This window comes from Dendrobates tinctorius, unplaced genomic scaffold (genome assembly GCF_039654945.1).
Source record: "Dendrobates tinctorius isolate UK_male_01 unplaced genomic scaffold, ASM3965494v1 ptg000024l, whole genome shotgun sequence".
NCBI classification, from domain to species: Eukaryota; Metazoa; Chordata; class Amphibia; order Anura; family Dendrobatidae; genus Dendrobates; species Dendrobates tinctorius.
The window spans coordinates 23,256,722-23,283,707 of NW_027361692.1; the positions used below are offsets into that span (position 1 = coordinate 23,256,722).

Genomic DNA, 26,986 nt, shown 5'->3' on the forward strand with positions numbered 1-26,986 from the left:
TCCTGTTTGATGGCTCCCACTGTCCCATATATACTGTGTTATGACCCCCAAAATCTTTTATATACACTATGGTTGCACCCATAGATCTGTATATATAGTATGATGACCCCCACAGCTCCCTATATCCTGTATTATGGCCACCACAGCCATCTTTGACACTAGTTATACCCCAGGACAATTAACAAAGAAATTCATGTTTAACTGTTTTAAATATAATATTATTAAACAGCAATATTAACCTGCAGATTAATAGTGATATTAACCTGCGCCACCCCCATGACTGAAACCGGAACTCTGATGAGGGAATAAAGTTCATTTTCTCCCCCAGCATTGTGCTATGTGTAGGTTAATAATGCTGTTAATCTGCAGATTAACCCCATATCTGCAGGGTAATAGCATCTTTCTGGTCACAGGTTCCCTTTAACAATATTTAATATTAATCAGAAAATGTGTTTGCCCTAACTGAAGTTTTCATAGTGTTGCGAAAGTTAAAATTGATTGAAATTTCATCAGTCCTTGATAATTTACCTGGGAAATGTCCTGATGGTCTTTTTAATTACACGTAGCAAAATAATTAACTTACATTGGTGTGAGTAGTGTCAATAAATCCTGTGCTGATTTGTATCATCTTTACATCTAGAACAGACTTTAATCTAGGCACAAACTAATCTGTTTTCTATTTCACGGCTTGCAGGCATTGCTTACATCTATCGGCTAAATAATGAGCACTCTCTACAAAGGCAGATACTGGATCTAACTGAGCACAAGTTTAAAATTGAGGAAACAAAGTTCTTATTTTATCTTTCTAGAAATGTAAAGCTAATTTGCAACTCACAATATCTGTTAGGAATCTAATATATAAAGCTCAAAGTGTGTATGTATGTATGTGTGTATGTATGTGTGTATGTCCGGGATAGGCATCCGCACCGTCGCAGCTACAGCCACAAAATTTGGCACAGTCACACATCTGAACCCTGAGAGCATCCTAAGCTATGTTGTGAGGCGAAATTTTAACCCCGCGCGTTCCTATTCACCAAACAATTTTGCCCCTATCTACATACTGGGGAAAAAGTGTGTGCGCGTCAAGCCCCGCCCCTCATTATGATGTCATAATGCCCCTATCTACATACTGGGGAAACAGTGTGTGTGTATCAAGCCCCGCCCCTGATTATGATGTCACAATGGTTGCCATGGCGACGCTGATGTCATCATAGGTTGCAAGCCCCGCCGCTCATTATGATGTCATAATGGTTGACTATGGAATGGAGGATGTGTGATGGGTATATGGGCACTGGACTATGGGATGGAGGATATGTATGATGGGTATATGGGCATGGGACTATGGGATTTCGGATATGTATGATGGGTAAGGCAAAATGTTAACCCCGCGCATTCCAACTCACCAAACAATTTTGCCCCTATCTACATAATGCGGAAAAAGTGCGTGTGCATCAAGCCCCGCCCTTCATTATGATGTCACAATTGTTGCCATGGCGATGTTGATTCATCATAGGTTGCAATGGTGATGGTTATGTCATAACGGTTGCCATTGTGATGATGATGTAATAATGGGTATATGGGCACGGGACTATGGGATGGAGGATGTGTGATGAGTATATGGGCACGGGACTATGGGATGGAGGATATGTATGATGGGTATATGGGCACGGGACTATGGCATGGAGGATGTGTGGCATATGGGCACTGGACTATGGGATGGAGGATATGTATGACGGGTATATGGGCACGGGACTATGGGATTTCAGATATGTATGATGGGTATATGGGCACAGGACTATGGGATGGAGGATATGTAAGATGGGTATATGGGCATGGAACTATGAGATGAAGGATGTGTGATGGGTATATGGGCACTCGACTATGGGATGGCGAATATGTATGATGGGTATATGGGCATAGGACTATGGGATGGAGGATGTGTGATGGGTATATGGGCATGGGACTATGGGATGGAAGATGTGTGATGGGTATATGGGCACTCGACTATGGGATGGAGGATATGTATGATGGGTATATGCGCACGAGCCTATGGGAAGGAGGATGTGTGATGGGTATATGGGCACGGGCCTATGGGATGGAGGATATGTATGATGGGTATATGGGCACGGGACTATGGGATGGAGGATAATTATAATTTGTTATAACTAACCACAGTTAGTTACTATGCCCGGGCAGCGCTGGGCTCTTCAGCTAGTACTATGATAAAACAGACATCTACACTTTGCAATCCAATATGCTGCATTCTTGTGTACCCATTGAATGGCTGTGATTTCCTTACAAAACAATGGATATTGTAGTATTGTACACCATGCAAGTAAATCCCTCATGTCTCCTATTGGCTGCCTCAAGGTACACATACACTTTAGACTCATTTGTGTCAAACCCGCCAATATCGATAAGTTCACTTGGCAGTCTAATTATTATTATTATACATTGCTCACATAGCACCATCCTATTTCGCAGCCCTTTGCAGACATCATTATTGCTGTCCCCACTGGGGCTCACAATCTAAATTCCCTATCAGTATGTCTTTGGAATGTGGGAGGAAACCGGAGAACCAGAAGAAACCCACACAAACATGACGAGAACATGCAAACTCCTTTGCAGATGTTGTCCTTAGTGGGATTTGAACCCAGGTCCCCAATCTAATATGTATGAGTGCGATGTCTGATTTTGGACTGCTGATTGCATTGTTCTCCGAGAGATAAGCCGCCCTCTGACGGATTGCTTCTGTGTATGGGAGTCAGTTTAGGCTACTTTCACACTTGCTTTTTTTTGCAGCGCGTTTTTCCCGCAAAAAATGCATGGAAAAAACGCATACAAACGCATACAAATGCTGCGTTTTTTTCAAGCATTTTTATGCGCATGCATGAAAAAACGCAGTGTTTTTATGCGTTTGTATGCGTTTTTAGTTCATTTTTACCGCGTTTGCGTTTTTTTCCAACATTAGTTGGCCACTCACACTAACCCAAACCATGACTTTACTAACCCTAACCCTTAACCAAACCATACTAACCCTAACCCTAACTCTGACCCTAACCATACTAACCCTAACCCTAACCCTGAACCAAACCCTACTAACCCTAACCCAAACCCTAACCCTAAACCCTAACTAACCCTAACCCTTAACCAAACCATACTAACCCTAACCCAAACCCTAACCCTAACCCTAAACCCCCTTAACTAATCCTAACTCTAACCCAAACCCCTAATTTCCATTGTCAAACCAATGGTCAAAAAAAACCGCATGTGCAAAAAAACCCATACATGAGCATGCCAATGCGCACACATGCGCACCCATAGACTTATAATGGGTGTCTTGCTGTAAAAAAACGCATTGCGCGCGCATGTGTTTTTTTGAGGCAAGTCGGACGCCCAAAAAATGCAATAGGATGCATTTTGTGCACCCGAGCGCACACCACAAAAAAACGAATGCGCGTAAAAACGCATACAAACGCATGTGTATGCGCACATGAGCGCATCCCATGCAAAATATAGGGAAAAAACGCATGCGTTTTTTAGCGCTAAAATACAGCGCAAAAAAACGCAAGTGTGAAACCAGCCTGAGATGGCTTTTGGACAACAATCGGCAGCATTGTTCTGCCTACAGCCATCTAATGTGTATGGCTGGCTTTAACATTAGTTTTGGAATGAGCCTCTAGTTTCAATATTCTTGTAAATGTTGCTTTATAATAATAATGGCAATATTAGCTCAATATCAGTTCTCTTTCTGATCATTTATAGGACTCTCAGTTTCTTGCAGCTCAATAGACTTGTACAGGACTACACAAATATGTATGGTTAGTCGCAAATCCCTTCATATTATCTTAAAAAGTAATTGGCGCCAATTCAAAAACATGGCCAAAATCTTTTATGGAAAGTTATTTGTTTAAGCTCTCAAATGTTATTTTTAGTTTTAAAGGGAATGTCTTGTGGAAAATTACTTATAGTTTAAATCAATCAATTTCACGTTAATTTTTTTATCTATAACTTTTTTAAAATTTTCATTATGTTTATTAAAAAAAATCAGAAATCATGCAATTATAACACCAGCCACTAAGCCTAATAGTAGGCATCCTTATTGACCATAGAATCATGCAGACTGGAAATATTCATTGAGTTCTATGGGATAGTTTTCCATGTTGTCTGTGCAGAGGTTATTTTGCAGGGGAGGGAAGGAGGTAAGCTGTGCCTGTGACTTACTGTAAATGTTGAATTGTGGGTCATCTATAGTATGTATGTATATGCAGTGGTATGTAAACGTTTGGGCACTTCTAATCAAATTTACTGTTATTGTGAACGGTTAAGCAAATTGAAGATGAAATGATCTCTAAAAGGGCTAAAGTTAAAGATGCCACATTTCCTTTGTATTCGCATGGATTTCCAGTAGCTTGTCAGACAATGTTGACTTCCTGGAATGAGATGATCTGGAAGATTGAAATGTGATTTTTGTCTATGTTGTATGATGTGACCCAACCGCTTGGAGGTGTGCAGTTCAGAGTTCTGCTTTTTCCTGGGTATCTCGCACTAATGAGGCGAGCACGGTGGCTCAGTGGCTAGCGCTGCAGCCTTGCAGCGCTGGGATCCTGGGTTCGAATCCTACCAAGGACAACATCTGCAAGGAGTTTGTATGTTCTCACCGTGTTTGCGTGGGTTTCCTCCGGGCACTCCGGTTTCCTCCCACACTCCAAAAACATACTGATAGGGAATTTAGATTGTGAGCCCCATCGGGGACAGTGATGATAATGTGTGCAAACTGTGAAGCGCTGCGGAATATGTTAGCGCTATATAAAAATAAAGATTATTATTTATTATTATTATTAATGAGGTCTTTTCTTGGAGGAGAGATTCTCTTTCAGCTAGCTCTGCTGTGACATCATCCATGTCAGAGTTACTCAGGAATGTGATGCTCTTTGCAGACAGTCTCTGGTAACGATCATAAGCGACAGTAAATGGACTCAATATGGTGGTTAAATCTGTTGCGTCACTGTTAGAGCGTGGAAGAGCTGCTAAATAGTGATTGACTCAGCCCCATAAGTCATATCGGTTGTCACAGAACTCACTCTATTTGTCTCAAAGTTGTCCCCTTGGTGTAGGCTTGGTAACACATTTGGGACGTACGCCATGTTCTACAGTAAGCAAGGACTCTACTCCCAGTGCATCTGTGGTATCAGGAACCTCATAAAGGGAACCAAGGAGCTTTTTGCAAACATGTTAGCAGAAAATGCTTACACACAGAGACACTGTAGGCTTAGGTCTACTGTTACAGTTCTGCCACCAATGTACGTACAGTGGCATGTAAAACTTTGGCACTCATGGTCAAAATTCCTGTCATTGTGAACAGTTAATCAAGCTGAAGATGAAATGATCTCTGAAAGGCCTAATGTTAAAGATGACACATTTACTTTTTTATTTTAGGCAAAATAAAAAATATACATTTTCTTATTTACATTTTAAATATTACAAAAAGGAAAATGGGCCAATGCAAAAGTTTGGACACCTTGCATGGTTAGTACCCCCCCTTTTCAATTATCTCAGCTTCTAAACGCTTTTTGCAGCCAGTCAAGAGTCTTTCAATTCTTGTTTGAAGAATTTTCATCCAATCTTCCTTGGAAAATTCTCTCAGTTCTGTGAGATTCCTGGGTCATCTTGAATGCACTGCTATTTTGAGGTCTAGCCACAGATTTTCAATGATGTTAAGGCCAGGGGATGGTGAGGGACATTGTAAAACCTTCAGCTTGTACCTTTTGAAGTAGTCTATTGTGGATTTTCAAGTGTATTTAGGATCATCATCCATTTGTAGAAGCCATCCTCTTCTCAACTTCAGTTTTTCTACAGATGGTGTTATGTTTGCATCAAGAATTTGTTGAAATTTCAATAAATCCATTCTTTCCTCTACCTGTGAAATGTTCCCTGTGCCATTAGTTGCAACACAACTCCAAAGCATGATTGACCCACCCCCATGCTTAATGGTTGGTGTGATGTTCTTTTCCAGAGATTCTGTGCCCCCTTCCTGATTTCTTATTCTTTTGCATGTTTTTTTTAAATTTGTTTTTATTGAAAATACTATAATATAACATTAGCACAAATGTACAACACAGGTCAAAGTAACATAAATGTGTAATTTCGCAACCATTGCAGTATAAACAAAGAGCTCCGGTCTTAACCCTCTCCCTCCCAGGGCCCACCCCCAACCTTTATTTGACTGGTTTAACTGTGACTTGCTAACTGTGTGGCTTCCCAAGCCTGCCAATCCTTGGTGAACTTCTGTAAGGCGTTATTTTTGTGGGCTAGCATTTTTTCAAAAATAAACGTGGTATTAACCGCTTGAGCTATGACCTCTTTCTTAGGAATAACATGTTTTCCACTGTTTAGGCTACTTTCACACTTGCGTTTTTTTGCAGTGCGTTTTTTGCGCACACAAACGCATGAAAAAATGCATCATGCGTTTGTGTGCGTTTTTTGTGGCTTTTGGTGCGTTTTTTGCGCATACGTGCACGTATGCGCACCCATAGACTATAATGGGTGTTTTGCTGTAAAAAAACGCATTGCGTGCGCATGCGTTTTTTGGGGGCAAGTCGGACGCCTAAAAAATGCAACAGGATGCATTTTGTGCACCCGAGCGCACACTACAAAAAAACGCATGCGCATACAGACGCGTACAAACGCATGTGTATGCGCACCTATGCGCACCCATGTAAAAGATAGGGGAAAAAAACGCATGCGTTCTTTGCACTAAAAAACAGCGCAAAAAAACGCAAGTGTGAAACCAGCCTTAGCTAATATAGGAGTCTTGTCATTAACACAATATGAGCCGTTACCACTCTAGAGTATGTTTAAGAAGAGGAGCGCCACCTCGGGAGTCGGCTGGATGGTCTGTCCCACTACAAGTGAAATAAGTCTAAAGGCGTGATCCCACAAAGAAGTTATAAGTGGACAATCCCAAAATATATGATATAAGGACCCCACATGATTACAGTTTCGCCAACATAGGTGTGAGATGTTGGGAAACATGGAATGGAGCTTCACAGGAGTAAAATACCAGTGGAGTATAAGCTTCAAGTGTGATTCAAAGTGGGCTGCACATCTAAATGTCCGCCCTGCCATTTTAATTGCTCTTAACCAGTCCTCATCAGGTATGGCTTTAACGAGGTCTTTTTCCCAAGATAGGAAGGGTATAGATTTACAAATCTGCTCTGATGTCCCAAGGAATCATAAAGGGGTCTCAAGCCCGTATCTAGGGATGAGGAAGATGAGAGGATCTTAATAATATCACTATTAACCCTATATGGGAAGTTTAGATATTTCTTTAAAATGTATTGTACCCGGAGATATGATAAATGGCCTTTAAAGGTCAAGCCAAGCCTATTTTGCAACTGGGCAAAGGGTAAAAGAGTGCAATCTTCAACTATATCGCTTAATGCTGTGATCCCGCCTATCTTCCAATGGTAAAGGTCAAGGTCCTCCGATAACACCTCCAGAAGTTCTAAAGGTGCCTCCAGAGGCAACGCAGGGATGTGTGTCTGAGTGGAGGAGTGAACCTGAAGCCAATAAGACATGGAGTGCTTAGTCAGTGGGAGCAGGGCCCCAGGTTCTGTGGGTCAACCAGAGCTGCCCATAGCACCGCCTTGAGATCATGTGAGGGTGCAAAATGTGCCTCTATTTGGGACCACCTACTTGGGGTGTCGCAATTCCATCAGTTCTTCAACCGGCTGAGTTGAGTTGCTATATAGTAATTGCTCACATTAGGGAGTCCCACCCCTCCACACTGGCTTTACGCGTTGCAACAAATGTCTTGACAACCAAGGTTGCTTTTCTCCCCAGATGAAGGCATTCGGGAGCTTATGAGAACGTTGAAAAAACACCGTTGGAGGTGATATCGGCACCGTGCAAAATAAATATAACATTTTGGGCAGTAATAACATCTTAAAGAGTGCAATACGACCCACCCAGGAGACTTCAAATTTCCGGAGTCTGCTCATCTCATTCTCAATATCTGCTAGTAGAGGGAGTTAATTTGCTTTGTACAAATTAGTGGAGGATGATGTTACCAACGTTCCCAGGTATGAAATTTGCTCCATCTGCCAGTCCATCCTCATAATGACCTTAAGGCGTTTCAACTGCGGTAATGGTATATTAAGGGGTAGAATTTGAGATTTATTCTCATTAATTTTGTAGTAAGATAAGAGGCAAAATTTTTCAATAATCTCTATAGCTGCCGGCAAAGACTCCAGGGGGCATGCTAACGTCAATATCATATCATCAGCATACAACATGATGCAGTGAGATTGTTTCCCCACCTCTATGCCCCAGATATCTGGGCTTTGTCTGTTTGCTTGGGCAAGGGGTTCTAAAGCTAAAAGGAACACCAGGGGGGAGAGAGGACACCCCTGCCTAGTGCCATTTTTAATAGGGAATGCCTCCGACATGGTATTCACAAAAACCCTGACTGACGGAGCAGAGTACAGAGCTTTAATAGCAGTCAGCACCTGACTCCCAAACCCCATACGCTCCAGAACCGAGAAGACAAACGACCATCTCACTCGGTTGAATGCATTCTCGGCGTCTAAGGCCACTATCACCTCTGGCATTCCCCTTCTATTTATTACATCTATTAAATCAATTACTTTCCTGGTGTTGTCAGCTGCAGTCTGCCCTTGCGCAAAACCAGCCTGATCTGAGTTAATAAGGGAAGGAATGATTGGTGCCAATCTCAGAGCAATACACTTAGTATAAATTTTGACATCAGTGTTTAACAATAAAATCGGGCAGAAGTTTTGGGGCACCTCCGGTGGCTTTCCCTGTTTCGGAAGTGTGATCACAGTAACTGTCAGCATTTCTTTTGGAAAGCTCCCTTCATTTGCTGCTATTTGTAGGGTTTTGCATAAAAGTGTGGGACTAAGGTCTTCTGGAAAGCTTTATAGTACAAGTTTGTAAGACCGTCCAGGCCTGGGGTCTTAGCCTCTGGGAGAGAGTTAATCACTTTGGTCAATTCAGTCTCCGTCAAAGGTGCGTTTAAGATTTCTAACTGGTCTGGTTCAAGAGTTGGGAGATTAATGCTTGGCAAAAACAGATTCATTTCAGGGGCTGTTAGGCCATGGAGGTCTGCTCTTGGATCTAAGTTATACAAGGAAGCATAGTAATCCTTAAATTTATTAGCGATTTCCCAAGGAGTGTATATCTTAGAATCGGGAGATATGTTCCTCAAAAAGGGGATCTTAGTTTTAGAAGTTTTAATTTTCAATATGGATGATAGCAGTTTACCCGCTTTATTAGTAGTAATGGGCTCTGGTGATCATAAGATTCTTTTCATAATTGTGTTAGAGTAATTCCCACAATTCCAGTCGAAGATCACGTAGTTTACACATTTGGGCAGAGGATGGGGCTCTTTTATTCATGTATTCCAGTGAACTGATCGATGCTGTAAGGTCTGATAAGTGTTTTTCTCTTTGCTTTTTAAGGATATGGCCTATTTTAATAAAGTGGCCCCTGATAAACACTTTATGGGCATTCCATACATGGAAGTAATTAGTGACCAAGTCCGCATTGAGCTCAAAGTATTCTTTAAGAGCTACTTTTGTTTGTGCCACTAGATGGGGGGTTTTAGAATAAAGGGGTTCATCTTCCATGGGGAGTAAAGGGGGCACTCAGATTCTTCCTGAATAAACATCTTTATGGGGGCGTGATCTGACAATGGCTAGCTGAAGCTAAGGAGGTATTCTCTGAACATACGTTCACACAGAAAAAGTATCTCCCAACATATAGTGTAGCTTTTAAAGAACTTACTAAGATTTATCGTGATCAGATTACATCCTGGTGGGAGGTACAGAGTCTGGAAAATTATCTGAATGCCGGTATCGTCCCGCGAGGATTAAGGATTAATATTTCCGCAGGAACACGACATAAGAACCCCAGTTTCATTACTAAGTGGGAAAAAGAGGCTACAAGTAGTTCTATTCGCCTTATGCAACTCCTTTTAGAGGAAGAAAAGAAAACCTTGAGTCTTTTGAATGATCGGTTGAAAAATCAAATTGAGGTTACTAAAAAATTCCCTACAGAGACTGATTTCTCTCTAAAAGAAACTAAATTGGAAACCAACCTTGAGCGCTTTCAATATCACCTTAAAGAGCGTAAACATCGCCAATACTTAAGGGATGCACAAGACTTCAAAGATAATAAGGCATATTTGGTTATAAGTATCCGCACGAATAATAATGATATTGAGACTGAATTGTCTTCAACTGATACGGATTTCTCTGATACTGAAGGAAGGAGTAGAAACAACAGGGGGAGAAATAGAGGTAGAGGGCGGGGCCGTGGTAGTCGTGGTCCATCTGATAGAGCTGATAGTACTATAGGAGCACATTTTTTTTAGATCAAAGTTATCCTCTGAGGAACCGCCAACATCAGGCTCGGAAATAATAATCTTTCCCGAGGATAACTGCTCTACTAATGTTGTACCTCTTAATCGTGTTCCTAATCAGGTATCTGAACCCATGATTTCTAATGATATACAGGTGGTGAATCTGTCTTCCAAGGCTTTCCGCCAGGAGGAACTACACGTTTTGAAAAAAGGTCTCGCCTTTGTTCCCAGCACAGATTTTGATTTGTTTCGATCTGTTAAAGATTTAAATCTGTTTCTATGAAAGGTACGTTGGAGGAAGTTTTTCCTTCAGCAAGATAATCGTACCTGTGCCGACATGGGGATTCCTCTTGATCTACTATCGGATGTACGCCTATTGGATAGTATTGGGGATGTTAATCCCAATGATCTTGGAAGGGGTCCTTTTACGGACTTTATAAATAAGAGCATTAAATTGCCTCCTGCCACTGGAGACATCTCTGCAATAGATATCTTTGAAAATTTAGTCATACAAGACTTGAAATCCTTATATGTAAAAAAGATATTTTCTAGGTACAATTGTACTAAGGCAGAGATGAGAGTTATTAATAGGCTTGAACAGGATGACCACATTGTCATTAAACCCTCTGACAAGGGTGCCAATGTGGTCATCCTTGATTCTACACAGTACTCCAAAATGTGTGAGACACTCCTCGAGGACAGAGTGAGCTATGGAGTTCTGGCTCATAATCCTACTTCTAAATATTTGGTTGAACTCAAAAATATCTTGGATGAAGGTCTATCTATGAGGGTCATTGATAAATCTGAATTTGACTTTTTAATGCCAAAAGATGCAACAATGGCTACTTTCTACTGCTTACCGAAATTACACAAGGGCTTATCCCCATTAAAGGGTAGGCCAATTGTATCGGGTATTGGCAGTGTGAGCCATAATATCGGCATTTATTTGGATCGTGTCTTAAAACCTTTCGTCGCCTCATTACAATCTTTTGTACAGGATACCCCTGATCTCCTTCGGAGAATTGATGGATTATGTGTTGCTCCTGAGGTAAATTTGGGTAGTATTGACGTCGAGGCTTTGTATACTTCCATACCTCATGACAAGGGGTTGGAAGCTGTTATGTATTTTCTAAACACCAGAGGATGCCAATACCGGACTCATAGTGAATTTGTTGTCAAACTACGTCGATTCTTTCTTACTAGGAACTTCTTTATAATCGACCACAAGATCTACCACCAGCTCAGGGGCACCGCTATGGGGAGTCCATGTGCCCTGGCATATGCTAATTTGTTCCTGGGCTGGTGGGAGGAGACTCAGATCTTTAGGAGTGGTCTGGATGTTATGGGATGTATCGAACTAGGAGTCCGATATATAGACGATATTCTGATACTATGGAGGGTCTCTATTGACAGTTTTTTAGAATTTGTCAGTCTTTTGAATCATAATGATTGTGGTTTGTTCTTCACCTCGGTGATTGATCCATGTTCATTATCTTTTTTGGACATTTTGATTGAGAGGAGTAGTGACGGCATCATTACTGCATGTACTTACAGGAAGCCCACGGCTACCAATGCCCTTTTGAGGTGGGATAGTAGTCACCCGGTACATTTAAAACGTGGGGTACCTAAAGGCCAATACCTCAGAATACGCAGAAACTGTTCCACAGAGGAGTCTTTTGAGAGGCAGGTGAAGGAACTCAGAGACAGATTTTTGGATAGGGGTTATCCCCTTGATGTTTTGAAACGGGCCTATAAAAATGCAAAAGGCAAAAATAGACTGAAACTCCTTAAACCTGGACCTAGAGCTGAGAATAAGGGTGAAATGAGATTAATTACTACTTTTGACAATGGACATTGGAAGGGAACTCTCCACACGACCCTTAATTACATACAGGAAAGGCCGTTCATTGAAAGATCGTTTGGTCAATAGCCATTTCACTAGACCCTCCAACACTACCTGGCTGGCAGCTAATGTGAAAGGCTGCTATAGATGTGGCCACTGCGTTGCTTGTTCCCACATTATTTCTGGCAGTCACTTTGTTGGTAATGTTACAGGACAACAATTTCAAATTAGAGAGTTTATTAACTGTAGCAGTAAGGGAGTGATTTACAAAGCCACTTGTTTGTGTGGTAAACAATATGTAGGTAAAACTATCACAGAGTTTAAACACAGGGTGGGGGAACACATTGGGGACATTACCCATAAAAGAGACACCCCCATTTCAAGCCATATTAATCAGTGTCAGGGTGGAAATATTAATTCCATCAATTTCTGGGGATTGAGAGAGTGAACAAACCACCAAGAGGTGGGAATTGGGACCGGATTATTTTACAAAAAGAGACCAAATGGATTTTTTTGTCTGGATACCGTTACCCCTATGGGGCTTAATGACAAACTTAACTACAGCTGCTATATTTAGGATATACATATATGTGTGAGCTTTTATGTGATTTTATCTTCTTTGTATATACTGTAAAATACCCACCGAATTACTACTGAGCTACCATGTTATTCTATGTTTGAGGGCTTGATTTAATTTTTTCCACCTTAGTTCATTTTATTTATTATTCACATTGTGAGTAATACAGTCCTTAGAGGGAGGCACATATATTGTGCCTTGTATAGGTATTATTTGGGTTCTCCCTTCTTTTCATCTCCCGGAACTATTTTTGTCATATTTGGTTATTTCCGGTAGCATTTAGTGGCTGCATTGCCTTTGTCAACTGGTCATGATGAATGGTGCACATGACCGGAAGTTTTTTGAGCCATGTTTTGTTAGGGCTGTATTAACAATCGTGATGGTTTCCGCGGTATTAGCGGGGCTGTTCTGGATTAACAGATATGCGCATGACCAGAAACTCCGCGGCCATGTTGCTTTCGGGCACATTGAATAAACCGGAAGCGCGATGTATACGCGAATATAGGGTTGCTTTAATCCCCAAAGTATCACGATCATTTCCTCTGGGTTTTTGCGGAGCGGCCCTGTATTAACAGAATTGCGCATGACCGGAAGTTCCGCGGCCATGTTGTTTTCTGGCATATTGAGTAAACTGGAAGTATGGCAGCTTAGACCGCGGTGTATACGCTAACTTACGCTAACATATAACGCCAGGAATGGGGGAGGCGCGGTGTTTACTGCGTCCAGCGTCATTCATCACAGGTTGCGTTCCAAGTTAACTAATGGCGTGCGTTCCAGTGAACTTCAGGTGGGTGATTTTATCCTGATTGGCAGGCTATATTTAGCCCCTTGTTTCAATCTGCCTCACTCCACTGTCATCTAGGAGGCAGCCTAGTTATTATGTTCTTGCGCCCAATACGTGCAATTAGATCCCTTGAAGAGTCATCAAATGATGAAACGCGTCGGGATGCACAGGGACATTGTAGGGCTAATTTTGTGAGGGTCAGATGTGGACTGCCCTTGTTAGGGCGGGAGTCATGGGTGTTAGGTTTGCAATCCCCTGCAGGGTCTGATTAGGGTAATGCCTTGTCTCCTGACCTGACTTGACTCAGATGGACATCTGATTTTTGGACATCTTCCAAGACGCATGGGTGAGATCTTTCCTTTACTCAGAGTGTTTATGGATTACTGTTTTTTTTATGTCTTTTCTTTGCATATGAATGGGCATATTCCTTGTTATACCTAAACAGGGTAGAGGCTGTGTATGTCCTTGATAAGGTAACCATTCATGATTGGACTCTGGTTGTCATTTACATTGTCCTTGACTAAGTATTTCTGTCTGTCCAGGTTTTTTTTTTTACTTTTGGACATAGAGTAAGTCATATGTATATACTCGGGGTGATCTGCTGTGGCAATATATACAGACACTCTGTGTTATAGTCTGTGGCAATTGATTTAGTGTGTTTTTTAACTTCACTTAATTTGTGGTAGCTTTTATATACAGTATACTATTAAAAGTTATGTTTTATTATTTCTCTATTGCTGTTTAGCTAGCATGGGGGCGTGATCCGACCAAGATATTAAACCTATTTCTGATGAGTTGACAATATTAAGGAGAGACCTGCTAACCAAGAATAGGTCTATCCAGGAGTAGGAGTGGTGTACCTGTGAAAAGTAGGTATAGTCCTTGTCACATGCATGAAGAACCCTCCATATGTCATATAGGTTCTCCCAAAAGGCTAAGGGGGGAGAACAGGCGGCCCCCTGGAGGTTGGGGTGGAAGAGTCCAGAGAATGATCAAAAACACAATTAAAATCCCCACATATGATTACGTGGCCCTGTTTAACCTTATTGATTCTAGTTAATAATTTTTTGATAAATCTAGTCTGCGCTTGGTTTGGAGCATAAATGACGGCTATAGTATATAAAACATTATTTTTGGTGCCCACTTGTATAAGGTATCGGCCTGCAGGGTCAAGTTCTAGATATGTCGAGGAGAAAGCAACAGACCCCTTGATAGCTAACATCACCCCTCTCTTTTTTTTCAAGAAATTAGATTGGACCACATATGGAAAGAGCCGATGAGATAGTCTGTGGGAGTCTTTTTCCAATTAATGCGTCTCCTGGGCACAAAACACCTCACATTTAGCTGCGACTGCCTCTTTCCACATATAAGATCTTTTATGAGGCCTGTTTAGGCCTCTAACATTAAGTGAGCATATTGTAATAACCATATTGTAAATATATGGATGCTAGTATGACTAATGGGTCACCTATTACACCTGTCAGAATTCCCTGCAAATTCTTTTGCATGTTTGTCACACTTTAATGTGTAAGATCACCAAACAAATGTAAATATTAGACAAAGATAACAGAAGTAAGCACAAAATGCAGTTTTTAACTGAAGGTGTTTATTCACCCTATGTTAAAATGTGATTGCCCCCCCTTAAACCATAAATTAACTCTGATTTGTCACATCTTTTGAAATATCACATGAAGTTGCAAGATTCCATTATAAACAGCTACCCTTTGTGGTGACTGGATCAGTCACAGTCCTTGGTACAAACAGTTCATTGGAGAGATCTCTGTATTGCCCTCTGATATACTTGTACATATATATTAGGTCTCCCCTAAGTCTTCTCTTTTCTAGAGTAAATAGACCTAATTTTGATAACCTTTCTGGGTATTGTAGTGAACCAACTCCATTTATCATTTTAGTAGTCCGCCTTTGAACCCTTTCAAGTTCAGTAATGTCTTTCTTGAGCACCGACGTCCAAAATTGCACACAATACTCCAAGTGTGGTCTGACGAGTGATTTGTACAGAGGGAGAATTATGTTTTCATCTCGTGTCCCCAGACCTATTCTAATGCATCCCATGACCCTAAGACAGGGTTTACACATCGGTCACCACTCTGGTCGCTCTTTTCTGAACTTGCTCCAGTTTGTTGATGTCTTTTTTAAAATGTGGCGCCCAGAACTGGGCACAGTATTCCTGATGAGGTCTGACCAAAGAGTAGAGGGCAATAATGACTTCACATGATCTAGACTGTATGCTTCTGTTAATACATCCAAGAATTACATTTGCCTTTTTTACTGCTGCATCACACTGTTGACTCATATTCAGTCTGTGATCTATTAGTATACCCAAGTCTTTTTCACATGTGCTGTTGCTTAGCCCTATTTCTCCCATTCTATATATGTTTTTTTCATTTTTATTGCCCAGATGTAGTACTTTGCATTTTTCCCTGTTAACAACCATTCTGTTAGTTGTTGCCCACTGCTCCAGTTTATTTATATCTTTTTGAATCCTCGCTCTCTCTTCTCTAGTATTAGCTATCCCTCCTAGCTTTGTGTCATCAGCAAATTTAATCAGTTACCCTCAATTCCTTCATCTAAGTCATTGATAAAGATGTTGAACAATACATGGCCCAGGACAGAGCCCTGTGGTACCCCACTTGATACATTCTTCCAACTGGATGTGCAGCCATTTACGACCACTCTTTGGGTCCTATCACTAAGCCAGTTTTGAATCCACCTAACAGTTGCCTTGTCCATTCCATACTTAGTCATTTTTTCAATAAGGATTTTGTGAGATACTTTGTCAAATGCTTTGCTGAAGTCAAGATATACTATATCGACAGCATTTCCCTGATCCACCCAATCAGTGATTCTGTCGTAGAAGGAAATTAAGTTAGTCTGACATGACTTATTAGTTACAAACCCATGCTGACTCTGTTTAATCACTTTATTCTTATCCAGGTACTTACATACATGTTGTTTAATAATTTGTTCAAAGATCTTTCCTTGTATAGAAGTCAGACTCACCGGCCTATAGTTGCATGGGTCCACCTTCTTCCCCTTTTTGAAGATAGGAACAACATTTGCTCTTCTGCAGTCTACTGGGACTTCTCCTGTTCTCCAAATATTTTCAAAGATTATGGAGAGGGGTTCAAAAATTTCTTCTGCTATCTCCTTCAGTACTCTGGGGTGTAATTCATCTGGACCTGGAGACTTGAATTCATTTAGGTTAGCTAAGTGTTTCCTCACTATCTTTCTGTTTATAGATATCCTGGATTCTTCTATTCCCTTAATAGGACAGTGAAGAACTGTTGATGTTACATTTCCTTTCTGAGAGAAAACAGATGCAAAATAGGAATTTAAAAGTTCGGCCTTCTCAACATCCTGTCTTACCATTTCGTAATTTTCATCCTGTAAAAATCCTATAGCATTTTTGACTTTTTTTACTTTTGACATATCCCCAAAATCCTTTATTATTGCTTTTGACATCTCTTGCAAGCATCAATTCATTGTCAGCTTTAGGTAATCTGATTTGTGCCCTGCAGTTTCTGCAGACAGCATTATATTCTTCTTTAGATATGCCTCCCTCTTTCCATTTTATAAACATTTCTTTCTTCCTTTTAGCATGTGCTTAAGTTCTGGGTTCATCCATCCTGGTTTCCTTAAATGCTTCCTATTCTTCCCTCTTTTTAGAATTGTTAACAATTGTGCTGTGAGAATTTCATTTTTCAAGATTTCCCATCCTGCCTGGACATTTTTGTCCTTAAGGATATCTAGCCATTGGATCGCTCCAATTCTCTTTCTGAATCCCTTAAAATCTGCCTTTCTGAAATCTAACCTTGACGTCTGAGTCTTCACAGGTCTTTCTCCTCTAGTTATCCTAAATTCTCAAATAGAATGGTCACTACCTCCTAGGGTCCCAGTCACTTTTACCTCCTCAACCATTTCCTCCCTGTGTATAAGGAATAGATCCAAGGTAGCAGTTCCTCTTGTTTTCTCCCCTACTTTTTGGAAGCTAAATTTGTCAGCAAGAGAGGATGAGAATTTTCTTGACCTGTTAGTTTTGCCTGAGAGAGATTCCCAACAAATGTCTGGATAGTTGAAATCTCCCATGACAACTATGTCATATTTTTTGGAGAACTTGGCCATTGGATGCATAAAGAGTTCAACCATATCTTCAACTTGCACAGGCAGTCTGTAGTAAATGCCTACAATGGTGTCCTTTCCATTGTTCGGTCCTTGTATTCTTACCCAAACAGTTTCCACAGAACTCCCAGTCTCTACAGAACGCCCAGTCTCTGAAGCTTCAATCTCTGTGCAGACATATGCGTTTCTAACATACAATGCGACACCTCCTCCTCGTTTATCAAGTCTGTTTCTTGCAAATAAGTTGTATCCTTCTAGTCTTGTATTCCAATCATGTGTATTGTCCCACCAAGTTTCAGTGATTCCAATGACATCATATTTCTTTTCCTGCATTAGTAGTTCCAACTCTCCTTGTTTGTTGCCCATGCTTTGTGCATTAGTATAGAGACATTTTAGTTTGTGATTGGTTTCTCTTTCTCCAATATTTTTATTATTTAGATTTTTTTGTCTTTGTTCTTTCTTCCCACTTCTAATGGCAGAGTTCTCAATAGCATTTGTCAGGTGTATGGCTTTTTCTGGCCTTTTGCTTCCCTTCCCACATTGTTCTAGTTTAAAGCTCTCCTGATGAGTGTAGCAAGGCGACTTCCAAATACATGTTTTCCAGTCTTCGTAAGGTGCACCCCATCTCTAGCAAGTAGTCAATGGTATAGGTAATTCACTCCGTGATCCAGAAATCAAAATCTTTGCTGACGGCACCATCGACGTAGCCAATTGTTCACCTGCAGAATCTTATTCCACCTCCTTGTTCCAAAGCCATCCACTGGGAGGATGGAAGAGAAGACCACCTGCGCTCCCAGTTCTTTCACTTTTTTACCTAAATTTTCAAAGTCACTGCAGATGGTTTCCAGGTTTTCTTGCTACATGTTCACAGACTTACCAGTGGGAAAGCCAAACTTCACACGCCACAAATGCAAGCTTGTGTCCCTGTTGGAGATTAGCTACATTGAAGATCATTAAGGAAGGTGAAGAGTTCTTAAACAGAGCAGAATTATCTCTTCATGTTACAGAAAGAGAAGAAATTCGAAGTGCACCTGAAGAAACAGAGGAATGGAAACATGTGACCCAGAGAAGCAGGAGGATCGGGAGGCAGTCAGCGCCCATACTGCTAAAGAACCAGTACCAGGCTCTTACGCAGGAGAACAATGAAGAAATACATGAAGATAAGACTTTGCCCACAAATAGCAACCTTGTACGCCTTCAGAATCCTCCTGGATGGAGAAAGAAAAATGTTGTGAAGAAGAAATGGAGAGTGGTGGTCATGGGGATTCCCTGTTGAGAGGAACAGAGGCCGCTATCTGCAGACCGGATATAACTTCAAGAGAAATGTGTTGTCTTCCAGGTGCAAAAATTAAAGATGTGTCTGACAGGATATCAGGACTCTTCAGACCTACAGATGACTACCCATTCCTGCTAATACATGTGGGGACAAATGACACAGCAAGAAACTAGCTGCAACGGACAAAATCCAAAGATTGTTGAGCTCGCGGAGACTCTTCACTTATCCCAGAAGGCACTGGGACTATGCAAAAGATCTCCTCAGAACTCTTCACCTAGTTCCCTGGTTATATATATATATATATATATATATATATATATATATATCACCACAATTCACAGAGTAAAAGTGTGCCCAAACAATAGTGCTGTGTTGTATACAAAAAAATATATTTTTGGCATTCACGGAAGCAATATCAGTGGTATATAAATGCTATGAGCGGTGTATGGTGTTCAGATTAGTTGTCTATCACTCAAAATTGTATAAGTGTTAATGGCCATATAGTCAATCAGAAAAAACGTGGGGAATATATGCCATATAGGACCATTCGGGATGACCAACAATAGACATATGCAAAGTACCTGATACAAATATAGTGGCGGTCAAATGTAGTGCGGAGCACACCCGAACGCGCAATTCCGATCGGCGTCCTTTGTCAGGGGGTGACACACTTCTGAACTGGTGGGATATAAATAGTCTAGATCTAATACGTGCAAACAGCATTTATTTTCCTATATCAGTAGTGGAAAACTGTTTTCACTGAATGCAGATTTGATCCCTGAATTGAGAATTTTAAGTAAGACTGATCAGTGTCGGGGGACAATGAAGCCTATATCTTTGATAAGATATATTACAAAGTTGCTTATTTTCATGTGTACTATTGATTTATTAAATAAAACTTAAAACGATGGTTACTCTTTAATTGACAGGCTATGTTCCATTCAAAATAGAAGCAGGTTTTGTATGGACTGTAGAAAGAAGAAGCAGGATATCACATGATCATAGGTGACAGCTCAGAAACAGAGCAGAATCTTAACAGCAAGTAAATTCTGAAGTTTCTTCATTTTTAAATTTCTCATAGACTAGTATAATTAGTGTACTGGAAAACATATTTACTTTAAGGAAATAAATGAAGGAGAATTTGCACTGTGTACCAGTTTAGCAGAGGTTGCAATATAGATATAGTATAGACATAGACTTATATGGCTACTAGAAAATGTGTTCTCTGTTCTGCTATTCTCTGCTGTACTACAGGAGGTGTTCTAGTGGTTTATATATATATATATATATATATATATATATATAGGTTAAAAATAGCTTCAGAATTACTTTGTGCATCTGTTATTACTTTCCCAGTCTTTCACTTATCATTGGAAATATTAAAATGTTGATATGTTATAAATATACAACAGTGAATATTAACTTTTTTTATATATTTGTCCTATTTTCAGCATTTCTTCTTGAGGCATACTTAATATGTGCTTACTTTCGGATGATGTCTACCAGTCATTTGTGTTCTGGAGCACTGCTGCTTTTCAAAAACGTAAGTAGAATAAGTGTTCATCTATAATTTAGATCATTTCTTTCTTTCTATCTTTTCTTTTTTTATTTTGTGACATATTATGGCATGACATACAATTTGCAAAAAAAAGAAAAAAAACAAAGTTTTTCCTTTAGTTTAACTTCAAAGTACAAAACTGAAAAGAGAGTACAAAACAACAGTAGGGGATAAAATAAGACTGGTGGTAATGCAAATGAGGCTAGGTTCACGGCACACTTTGGATTAACATTTACCATAGTTGCCAGGAAACTCTCCCAAAATATACATCTAATGTGCCCATAGACACAAAATAGAAGATAAAAGACTTAGCACTACCTTGTATCCCATCAACTTTTATTATGCAATAAAGATTATGTTCTTTGAGATCAGGTTGCTCTACTTTATTCCATGAGAAGATGCTCAGCCGTTGTGAAACCACTTCAAACATTCATATCGAGGGTAAACAATTTACAGAGACACACTACAAATATGATAAAAAATGCCCATAGACTTGTATTATTATTATTATTTATTGTTATAGCGCCATTTATTCCATGGCGCTTTACATGTAAGGAGGGGTATACATAATAAAAACAAGTACAATAATCTTAAACAAGAGAGGACCCTGCCCGCGAGGGCTCACAATCTACAAGGGATGGGTGATAATACAGTAGGCGAGGGTAGAGCTGGTCATGCAGCGGTTTAGTCGATCGGTGGTTACTGCAGGTTATAGGCTTGTCAGAAGAGGTGGGTCTTCAGGCTCTTTTTGAAGGTTTCGATGGTAGGTGAGAGTCTGATATGTTGTGGTAGAGAGTTCCAGAGTAGGGTTGATGCGTGATAGAAATCTTGTATGTGATTGTGGGAAGAGGAGATAAGAGGGGAGTAGAGAAGGAGATCTTATAAGGATCGGAGGTTGCGTGCGGGAAAGTACCGGGAGACGAGGTCACAGATGTGTGGAGGAGACAGGTTGTGGATGGCTTTGTATGTCATGGTTAGGGTTTTGTAATGGAGTCTCTGGGCAATGGGGAGCCAGTGAAGGGATTGACAGAGGGGAGAAGCTGGGGAATAGCGGGGGGGACAGGTGGATTAGTCGGGCAGCAGAGTTTAGAATAGATTGGAGGGGTGCGAGAGTGTTTGAGGGGAGGCCACAGAGCAGGAGGTTGCAGTAGTCAAGGCGAGTTACGATGAAGGCATGGACTAGGGTTTTTGCAGATTCTTGGGTGAGGAATGAACGGATTCGTGAAATATTTTTGAGTTGAAGTCGGCAGGAAGTGGAAAGGGCTTGGATATGTGGTTTGAAGGAGAGATCAGCGTCAAGGATTACTCCGAGGCAGCGAGTTTGTGGGACTGGGGAGAGTGGGCAGTCATTTACTGTAATTGATAGGTTCGTAGGGGGGGTCACGTGAGATGGGGGAAAGATGATGAATTCTGTTTTGTCCATGTTGAGTTTCAGAAATCTAGCGGAGAAGAAGGATGAAATAGTGGACAGACATTGAGGGATTCTGGTTAGTAGGGAGGTGATATCTGGTCCAGAGATGTAGATCTGTGTGTCATCAGCATAGAGATGATACTGAAAGCCATGAGATTCTATGAGCTGTCCCAGGCCAAAGGTGTAAATAGAGAATAGCAGGGGCCCAAGGACTGAACCTTGTGGGACTCCAACAGATAGGGGGCGAGGTGAGGAGGTGGTGTGTGTGGGAGACGCTGAATGTCCGGTCTGTTAGGTATGATGAGATCCAGGATAGGGCCTTTGCCAAAACAATGTCCCTTTGGAATATGTTTCCTCAGCTGTATTGAAAGGAGCTTTTTTTTTTTTAAGTTGACTGTAAATAAAAAAAAACCTTATACTGTACATTTAAAAGGACACCTGTTGGACTCCAGTGGATCGATTAAATTGAAGTTGAACTTCTTGGAATCCACTGTTCCACCAGAATTCGAATACTCTGCAATTCAATTCAGGATAATTGGCAAAAAGACAATTCACACTTAGTGAGTGGGCTAATGGAGTCCAGTATGGCAGCACAGTCTTCCCCATACCATTGATCTACGGATTTACCAAGCAGATAGGTTGTAGTCATTTGGACGCTAAAAAGGCTGTATTTACATTACAGAGCTCAAAACATGTTCAATTGACTCCAAGCAGAACTCACAGTGTTCTACACATATTTTCCAGATAATTGGAAGCTTTTTAATTATGCAGTTAGCATGAATTTATTTGGCAATTTTCAGTTTCAAATGATACCTATCAGATCTTCCAGGCCATCAAACTGCACCAGTGATTAAGAGCCATAATCTCCAGACATGTTACTATATAAGTGATTTTATGGCTGGATTTTGGCTCTAAATCATCCCGGACGCAGTGTGATAGGGCTAGAGGACCTGACAGGATCCTCACATTGAACTATAGAAGCCTAAGCCAAGGGAAATAATCTGACAACATCCCAGAACTTTCACTTCAAATACTGATACTCTACACTACTCATTAGGACTTTCAGCAGACAAAAGTTACTTTAAATGTTACTTCACTGATTTTACTAGAAAACTTCATTAATTCAATACAATCTGCAAAGTGTTGAAACTCACCTTTAGCTGGAACATCTCTCAATTCATATTTACTCTTTTTTAGCATGTATTCTTATTTTTAATTACTTATTCATGATTTCATTCATTTTCTTATAGGATAGAAGCCAATGATGTTGTGGAGCTTGGAGAAAAAGCTACAAGGACACTTTTCAGTCATCTTTATAGTGTTTAAATGAAGAGTTGATTACCAGCTGTCTGCTGTTATGTATATATGTTATACATATAAAACTATATAGCGTTAATCAAATATACTGGTTTACAAGACAATTAAGGCAAAATATGTATATATTACAAATAAACATTAGAAATGTATGTATCCGAGTGATTTTGGAATTATATTGTCTGGTTTATATGTTTCGGCATATTGAAAATAAAAAGGGAAATGATATAAAAAAGAACCATGATACATGCAGTTTAAAATGAAATATATGGCATAATAAATACAAAAATGACTTACTCAGTGGCCCCACTACCCATTTCATAGACCTTTCTGACAAAATAAACTGTTCTAACTTCAATTTTTGTTGTTTGACACTCTGCATTAGTTTAGAATTACATACTCCTCAAATTGTATAAATTATAAACTTTTACAAGGATATTCCATTGCAGTCTGTTTATTCGGGGACAGCTTAATGATTTGGGAATACATCACAAATATTTTATTACTCAACTATCCCAGCTTCCATTGATTTACTCTAGTTCATAACTAGTATCTTCAACTACCATCATATGAAGAGGTATGTTTGGATCAGAAATATATTGTACTTGATTCACTAAATCTCACAGAATGTTAAGGGTCCCATATGTTCCTCCTTTATTATATAGTGTGGTATTATGGGATGAATTGGTGTTTAAGCAATGTTTAAGCAATCTCTCTTTTGCATTAGGTGCCTAAACTAAGAATTTACTTAGGAACTTGTAGAGATTTGTGATATTGGATATACCATATTTTTCAGACTGTAAGACGCATTTTTCCCACAAAATTTGGGAGGAAAATAAGGGTGCATCTTATAGTCCGAATGTAGCTTAGGTCTGGATCACACTTCCGTTTTTGTAAATCTGTCAAAATCCATTGGTTTCCGTTAAAAAACGGATCCGCCATTTTTTTGGAGGATCCGTTTTTTAGTCCCATAGACTTCCATTAGCGGCTACTCCGGATCCGTAAAAAAAACGGATCCGTTTGCATCCGTTTGTGGCAAAACGGAAACGGATCCGTTTTTCACACTCTGACGGATGCAAAAGGATGCAAAAAAACGGATGTGTAAAACAGGCCTTACCGGAGGGGGGTGGAGGTGGTGGAGCTGTGTCACAGGACAAAACCAAGATTTCAATCCCATCTCAAGTCCACCACCAGAAAATCAATGTGCAGAGCGGGGACTCTGCTCCAGCCTCAGACATTTTTCTGAAGTCCACCACTGGGAGATCAATGGCTCCAGCCTAGCAATGCCGGCCCACCCCCGACAAATATGGTAGATCAGAGTTTGCTGCTTTGATTACTGACAAAATAGCTCAAAGGAGACTCAAAGCCATTTTTAGTTCAATTAACTTTTACCCTTTTGGAGGCTTTATATAAAGAACATGTTGATCTGGAATTAATTATTACATGTTAAACTGTGCTTCAAGAAACCATGGTAATATTTTAAAGTAATATTCTCACCTCTTAAATTTTTAGTTACTTACCTTTGGAAGTAGGAAGCTGATCTTGAAGTCAAAATAGATGTCCAAGATTCAAGATTCTCATATGTCAAGTCATATGTGCAGTAAGTCAAAACTGTACTCATAAAGGCTGTGAACTGGATCGTAACCCACATCTTTCTTGAAGCTTCAATCAAATGTTTATTAGGGAGGAAGCAGGCAGATCCATTCTTCTATACGGTCAAGCATTATATGGTTTTATACATTTATTTGGATGGATTACAAAAATACAGCCAGAAAGTCAAGAAAAACTTTAGTTAAAGCAAATGACCAGTAGCCATACATTTCAATAAACTGTAACAGATAAATATGGAAGCTATCACAGTAACTTTTAGAAACATTGTGCATATGATAATACCATTAATAATGTTTAATGATTTTCAATTTTGGTTTCCTACAAATAGAAGTGTAGGATTTTATGGACTTTGTTAATAATACACTTCCACAAATATAAGAATTTTATATAAATTAAAAATACATTTGTTTGCTTTCCACATGCTAAATCCTTTGTCTCTGTAGGCATTTGTAGAGGGTTCATTAATGCTAGAAAGGAGGGGCAAATGTATGAAGTCATTCTTCAGATATTTATAAACTATTAAAATTTGCCTGCCATTTATTTGTATGGGAACTTTTATTATATGATTTAAAAATTGCAATGTATCACATTAAAAACTGCTCTTACAATTCTTAAATAAAAGTTTAAGGTTAAATTTAAAAAAATATTAGAGCAGTGGGGGTCCAACTATCATCACCAGCTCCAATCAACTTTTTTAAAAGATTCTAACTCGCATGTAAGTGCCACAAACATATTAGTGCTTTTACAGACTGCTGGTATAAAGGGTTTAATTAATCTAATATATAAAGCTCAATGTGTGTGTGTATGTGTATGTATGTGTGTATGTCCGGGATTGGCATCTGCACCGTTGCAGCTACAGCCACAAAATTTTGCACAGTCACATGTCTGGACCCCGAGAGCGTCATAGGCTATGTTGTGAGGCAAAATTTTAACCCAGCGCGTTCCAATTCACCAAACAATTTTGCCCCTATCTACATAATGGGGAAAAAGTGAAAGGAAAAATGTTGGAGGCAAATTGACAGCTGCCAGATGTGAACAAGGGGGACTGAAAGAATGAGAGCGATGGCGCCAAAGAGTATATACAGTTGCTAAGGTGGGGCGGCCCTGACATGGGATACTCACCACACACGGGGATATGAACACACACACAAAATGCGCCACACACTACCACGTGCTTCAACGCATATACCACCCTCAGAACACATTTCACCACAAATACACCAACCTCGCCACATAAAAATCGAAACACAAAAGTCGCCACTCAAATGAGCTGTGATTGGTTGCTATCAGCAACAGTTTTCTTTGTAGACAGTTGTGGTAACTGAGGCCTATTATTATCATTTCTATGGTGTTATCGTCCATCTGTAAAGCTGGAAATAACACAATTTATTACTGTGCCAACACAGACCACACTCTGACACAGACTGCAGGGGTATCCCAGTATCACAGGATAGGATTAGATACACGGCTCAGCAGTCAGTATCATACAGGATAGGATTAGATACACAGCTCAGCAGTCAGTATCACGCAGGATAGGATTAGATACACAGCTCAGCAGAAAGTATCACATAGGAGAGGATTAGGTACACAGCTCAGCAGACATTATCACACAGGATAGGGTTAGATACACAGCCCAGAAACAGGATGTGCCAAAGGAGAGAACATTTTCATTCCAAGAATTCCACTCATTCCATCTGATATGTTTTTTGATTTTAAACGCCTCCAGTTTCCAGTTCAACTGCTATTTGCAATGTCCATTAACAATGCTCAGGGACAGTCCTTGAAAGTAGTAGGGATCGATTTAAGTAGTAGAGATCGATTTGCAATCTCCATGCTTTTCTGATGGTCAACTTTACGTGATCTGTTCAAGAGTTGGAACTGCCAAAAATCTGTTCATCTTTGCACCAAAAGGAAAAACCAAACATGTTGTTTATCAAAAGGCTCTTGAATGAGTTGAAAATAAAATACTATCAATACTTGGGTAATCGTTTAGTTAATTTGTGTTGCAAATCTGTAGTGTTGAATATATGATGTGCAATGTTTTTATGTGCAATATAATCATTATAATTTGTTATAACTAACCACAGT

At 40.0% G+C, this 26,986-nt stretch overlaps 1 protein-coding gene across 4 annotated transcripts in view; it reads left to right on the top strand.

Moving 5' to 3' along the window:
- KHDRBS2 (KH RNA binding domain containing, signal transduction associated 2) overlaps positions 1-25,438 on the top strand; it is a 628,563-nt gene extending 603,125 nt beyond the window's left edge. For all 4 annotated transcript variants that reach the window (XR_012231038.1, XR_012231037.1, XR_012231039.1 and 1 more), the window contains 2 exons: positions 20,456-20,547; positions 23,224-25,438. The gene's annotated coding sequence lies outside the window, so the exon portion shown is untranslated. The remainder of the gene's footprint in view (positions 1-20,455; positions 20,548-23,223) is intronic.
- Positions 25,439-26,986: the final 1,548 nt, after the last annotated feature.